We start from the raw sequence: 6,020 nt of genomic DNA on the forward strand, positions 1-6,020 counted from the left end.
ATAGAGCTCCGGCCGGAAGGGCGGGCGGGCACGACCGTTCCTCACTCTCGATTGGCGCACTCAGCTGTCACTCGAGCCTCCTCATTGGCTGAATCTTGCCCCCACAGGCCGCAACCGCTGCCGATTGGCCTCCACCTTCCGGACCTCGCACCTGTCTGCCCCGGATTGGGCGGTGACAGCCGTCCTCCTCAATTGGCGAGTTCGGGGCCCGGGGCCGGCGCGCTTTCAATCCGATTAGTCCCGAGGTCCGAGAGGCGGGGCCTCGGCAGCGGGCCAGTCTGGTCCGTGCGGTTTGCTCGAGTGGCGTGTGACGGGTCGCCGAACACACTCAGTCCTCACCGCCTCGCGACTTCCCTTCGCTGTGAACTCCCAAGGCCACGGCTCCCACAGTGTGAGCACTCCGCCCTACCCCGAGCGTTTTACGTCACCTTTCACCGGTTCAGTGCCCCCTCTCTCGGCCGTACGCATGCGCGCGCCTTAGGCCTGTATTTGTTCCCATGGCAACGGTTCCCTCGCCAAAGTCATTACCAAGCTCTTTCTCTGGGTTGATTTGAATCTTAGGTCTAGGCAGGTGGTGGGTCCAAGGCAGCCAACGACGCTGCTCGAGATCTGAACCCTAAGTCCCCCACCTCCTCCACAGACAATGATAGAGCATCCTAGAATCAAGGACTGCGTTAGGTCAAGTCAGGACCCGGGTCGAGACCCTTGGCTGGAATCTCAACAACTCATTAATGGTTTTCCTCCTGGGCTCTTCTTTTGGCGGGTTGGATGGAATTGAGACAAGGTCTCGAGTAGCCCAGTCAGAATTCGAACTCTGCGTTGGGGAGGATGACCTTGAACTGGTGCTCTTGTTTTCTAAGTGCTAAGGATTACAGGCACACACCACAGTTTCTTGCCTTAATATTATTCATTTCCTTGTATGAAACATGAAAACAATAATACCTGGGGAAAGTAAACTAGGAAGGGGGCAGAGAAATAGAGACTATGGGTTATAGTGGGTTATATGGGTTGAAGCACGGTTGATTGTTTTTCTGACTTCATTAATGAAACTCCCACCAGGGTCTGGCCATCTAATTCCTATTTCCTTGAAATCAATTCACTTTAAAATAATAAAAAAAAAACTACTCTATGTATATGAGTGTTTTGCCTGCATGTATGTCTGCAGAACTGATAAGCCATGTCTTTAGCCCCCAACTCACTAAAAAAAAAAAAAAAAAAAAAAAAAAGCAGCTGCAAAGATGGCTTAGCGGATAAGAGGACAGGCCGTTCTTCCAGAGGACCCAGGTTAGATGTTCAGTGTTCACATAGTGCCTCAGAACCATCTGTACCTGCATTTCCAGTGGGCCCAATATCCTTTTCTGCTTTTAGTGGGCACCAAGGAACATGTAGTACACAAACATACAGTCAGGGAAAACACCCTAGACATTTTTTTTTTTCCTGAGAGAGGGTCTCACTATCTAGCTCTGGCTAACCTGGAACTCAATAGGCTGCCCTTAAACTCACAGAGATCCTTTCTCTCTTCTGCTTCCTGAATACTTTGATTAAAGGCATACACCACCACTCCCAGTTAATAAATCTCCTTTTTAAAGACTATTGAAAAACAAATCGCCGGGCAGTGGTGGCACACACCTTTAATCCCAGCACTTGGGAGACAGAGGCAGGTAGATTTCTGAGTTTAAGGCCAGTCTGGTCTTCAGAGTGAGTTCCAGGACAGCCAAGGCTATACAGAGAAACCCTGTCTTGAAAAACAAAAAGCAAAAAAAAAAAACAAAACGAAAGGAAGAAAGAAAGAAAGAAAGAAAGAAGAAAGAAAGAAAGAAAGAAAGAAAGAAAGAAAGAAAGAGAGAAAGAAAGAGAAAAACAAAACAAATCAAAAGGCTGGAGAGATGGTTCGGAGTGGTTAAGAGCGCTAACTGTTCCAAAAGTTTTTGAGTTCAATTTCCAGCAACCACATGGTGGCTCAGGACCAGACCATCTGTAATGGGGTCCAATGCCCTCTTCTGGTGTATCTGAAGACAGCAACAGTTTACTCAAGATACATAAAATAAACAAATCTTTAAAAAAACCCCAAACAAACAAAAACAAAACAAAAAACCCAGCATTTAATCATGCCTCTTTAGAATTCTCTAATGTGTAATTAAAATAAGGCCCGGGGATGGTTGTGCAAGTGTGTAACCTCAATTGAGGCTGGAGGATCATGAACTCAGCGACAGCCTGTCCCAAATAAACAAAAATAAAAGTGATGGTCAGGTTATCCAAGTGTGCCAGCAAGACTGCACTGTAGGAAAGACAGCAGTGGGTGGGAGTGTGTGAAGAGGAGCTACTGTACAACACTCCTTTTAGGAATGTCCCAGTTCCCCTCCCTTCAGCCTTAAGCCTTCCTGCTTTCTCCATTGCTCCATATGTTCATCGCTTGGGGCTGAGTAATATCCAAACGAAACAAAATGCCATGGACTGAGTAGTTTAAATCGAGATTATTTTTGCACAGCTTAGGGACTAAAAGTCTGAGATCAGAGTACCAGCCCCCTGGGTTGCTGTAATGGGCTTTCTTCCTGGCCCCACACAGTTTCTAGATAAGAGCCCCACCCTTTGACCTTTAATTTTCACTTCTTCTTTAGAGACATACCTCCAGATTCAGCCACAGAGGGAAATAGAGGTGCACATGTGAGCTTAAGGGAACACACAGGTCTGTCCTAAAGGAAGTTAGAGCAGACAGCTGCAGGCTACCAAAGACCAGACTGCTCACCCTGTGTGTGTGACATGCATGGGAATGTGTGGGTGCAAGTCCATGTGAATGATTGAGGAGGCCAGAGAATATCCAGTGTTTTCAGTTTTCATCTACTGCTGTTTGCCTCATTGCCTTGAGAAGGGGTGTGTCATTGAACCAGAAGCTCACATTTCAGCTAGCCTGGCTGTCCAGGGAGCCCCAACTCTACCCCAACCCCTAAATTTTAGGATCACAGGAACACTCAACCATGCCTGATTTTTCTACACCAGTATTCAACTAGGGGTTCAAGCTCAGATCCTTGTGTGTGCAGAATAAGCACTTAACCCAGCCCCTGGGGTTTGTGTGTGTTTGCTTTTGAGACAAGATTTTGCTATAGCTCAAACTAGACCTGAACTTGCAGCAGTACTCTTGCCTCTGCCTCTTAAGCTTGGCTTACAGTGTGAGTCACCCTGCTTACCTGCACATTTAGGGAACCTTCCAGTATGGCATCCTCCAGATCAGAGGCTAGTAAGTGAGACCCACAGACTCAGTTCACCTCACAGGCTAACCCACTCAACAACCATCTGTAACTTTATGTGAATAGCTAACATTGTTTTTCCTTTACTTTAAAAATTGTTCTATTTTTAATTATGTGTATGTCTGTGTGTCTGAGTGGGTATGGGCAGGGCAGGGAAGGTGCCTGAGGAGTCCCTAAGAGGCTGACAGATTCCCTGGAGTTGGAGTTCCAGGCAGTTGTGAGCCACCCAACAAGGGTGCTGAGGATTGAACCCAGGGCGTCTGGGGTGGTAGGCACTCTTGACCACTGAGCCATCTCTCTAGTCCCTTCCAAATAAAAAAATAACGTTGCTTTTTGTTTGTTTTTATTGTGTGTGTGGGGGGCTCTACATGTATGGCTGCATGTGTCATGGTGCATTCGTAGTGACTGGAAGACAGCATACAGGACTTAGAGGGTTGTTCAATTCTTCTGCCGTGAGGGTCCCAGAGAATATACTCATGTCGTCAAGCTTGGCAGCCAGCACCATTACCCAGTGAGCCATTTTGTTGGCTCCAGTTTGTATTTCTGTGTATTTCTCTCCACTTTATGCTTGTAAAGTTTTAGAACAGAAGCTGTTAAAGGCTAGGCTCACAACCCACTTCATGTTTGTCAAGTTTCATGCTAGAATGTTAAACAAATGAATGGATTCATAAGCAGAGAGATCCCTCTACATCTCATTAAGATAACTGACCCTCACCAGTGACTGACAGGGACATCGGCAGCATGAGCTCTTCTGCTCAGTTGGTGGGAAGGCAGCATGGTGCAGCCACTGCAGAAGATACTCCAGCAGCTTCTCCCATAATTATAGTCTTATCACAATGACCCATAAAATGGGTGTTGACCAACTGATTTGAAGATGTCTGTCCCTACAAAGCATGCAGGTGTAGCTGTTCATGGCAGTTTTATGACCTGTGACAGTGCAGATGTATTTGATGTTAGTGTTCCACTCCTGTGACAGGACATCTCAGACAGTTGCCCAAGAGGAAGACGTCGTGTGTTTCATGGCTTCGGGTTTCAGTTCATGGTTGTTCCACTCTGGTTGGAACCTCTGTCAGAGGACAGCTGCTCAGTTCATGGCTGTGAAACTTTCATGAGACGTGAAGAAAGAGGAAGAGGGCACTCCAGGATCTGAATTGTCCAGGGACTGTCCCCTGCAAGAGCAGTTGCCCAGCGACCTCCCAACCTCAGAAGGCCCCACATCCAAGAGCTTCCATCCCTCCTAGTGAGGAATGCCATCAACTGGGGGAAGCAAACCTTCAACACGTGGCTCTTTGGGGAGACATTCAAGATTCAAGCTTGGTATACTCCTGTAATCCCAGAGCTCAGTAAGAGAGTGAGGACCATAGCCAGGAGTTTGAGATCAGGCTGGGTTACATAGCCGGACTTTGTCTCAAAAGTAATTTCCAAACTATAATATCCTTCGATGGGTGAATAGGAACACATGGGTGTCATGGCTCCTGCAGTTAATCCCAGCACTTGGGAGGTGAGGCAGGCAGAACTCAGAATTCAAGGCCATCTGGTCCACACAGAAAGTTCCTGGATAGCCAGAGCTAAATAGAAAGACTGTTTTTTTGTTGTTGTTGTTGGTTTTTTTTTTTTTTTTGAGACAGGGTTTCTTTGTGTAGCCCTGGCTGTCCTGGAACTCACTCTGTAGACCAGGCTGGCCTTGAACTCAGAAATCCACCTGTCTCTGCCTCCCAAGTGCTGGGATTAAAGGCGTGTGCCACTACCGCCCCCGGCTTTTTGTTTTTTTTTGTTTTTTTTTTTTTTGTTTTTTGTTTTTGTTTGTTTTTTGGTTTAAGACTGTATTTCAAAAGGGGAAAAAAATAGGTGTCTAGATGACTTAACTCAGGTATACCCGTACAACAGATACACCATTCAGATTCACCATATCAATTAACTGTGGTATCTCTATACAATGGAATTTTACTCAGCAACAGATAGAAATCATGTATCTAGCATAAAATATCATTAATAAAATATTTTTTATTTTAGTTATTATTTTATATGTATTGGTTGTTTTGCTTCCATGTATGTCTATGCAACACATGCATGCCTAATGCCCTCTGTGGCCAAAAGAGAGTGAGCCTCCATATGGGAGCTGGGGAGGGAACCTGGGTCCTCTAGGAGAGCAGCCAGTGAGAGCTCTTAACTGCCGCATCACCTCTCGCATCAGACAACCCAACCCCACTCATCTCCCCGTCCCTTTGCCCCCTGCCCTTGCACCCTCCCCCACGAAAAGACAAAACCAAACCAAAAAATATCTCATTATGGGAGCTGTAGTTGTCACAGTGTGTCCCACAGTATAATCTTTTGTCTATACATCTTTACTTGCAAATGTTCATTGCAATGAGTCATTGGTCTGGTTCAAGGCCTCTGCCTTACACTACACTGTCAACACTGGATCTTCAAATGGGACTCCCCTTGGATATCCTGCTGTTGCTCTGTGTCACAGAGATCCTGCAGCTTTGGATCTGCAGGACCCGCCCCTTCACATGCAGTTCACAGATGGGATGGATGTTGAGCCAACTCACAGCCCTGGATCTGGGCCTGGGTAGTAGCTGTGTTAGCCTGCCAGCTCTCCTACATCCACACCACCAGGGCAAACTCTCCAGCACTGCCCTGGCTAACTCACACAGTGCTGAAGCTGACAGGGGGCAGAGCTAGCTCTCCTACTCTCATGCCACCGGGGCCAGCTCTACTTTGCTGCCCAGGTGAAGTTAGAGGTCCCTGCTGCAGCCATTGAGGGGTGGGGCC

Source organism: Grammomys surdaster, unplaced genomic scaffold (assembly GCF_004785775.1).
Source record: "Grammomys surdaster isolate TR1022 unplaced genomic scaffold, NIH_TR_1.0 205, whole genome shotgun sequence".
NCBI classification, from domain to species: domain Eukaryota; kingdom Metazoa; phylum Chordata; class Mammalia; order Rodentia; family Muridae; genus Grammomys; species Grammomys surdaster.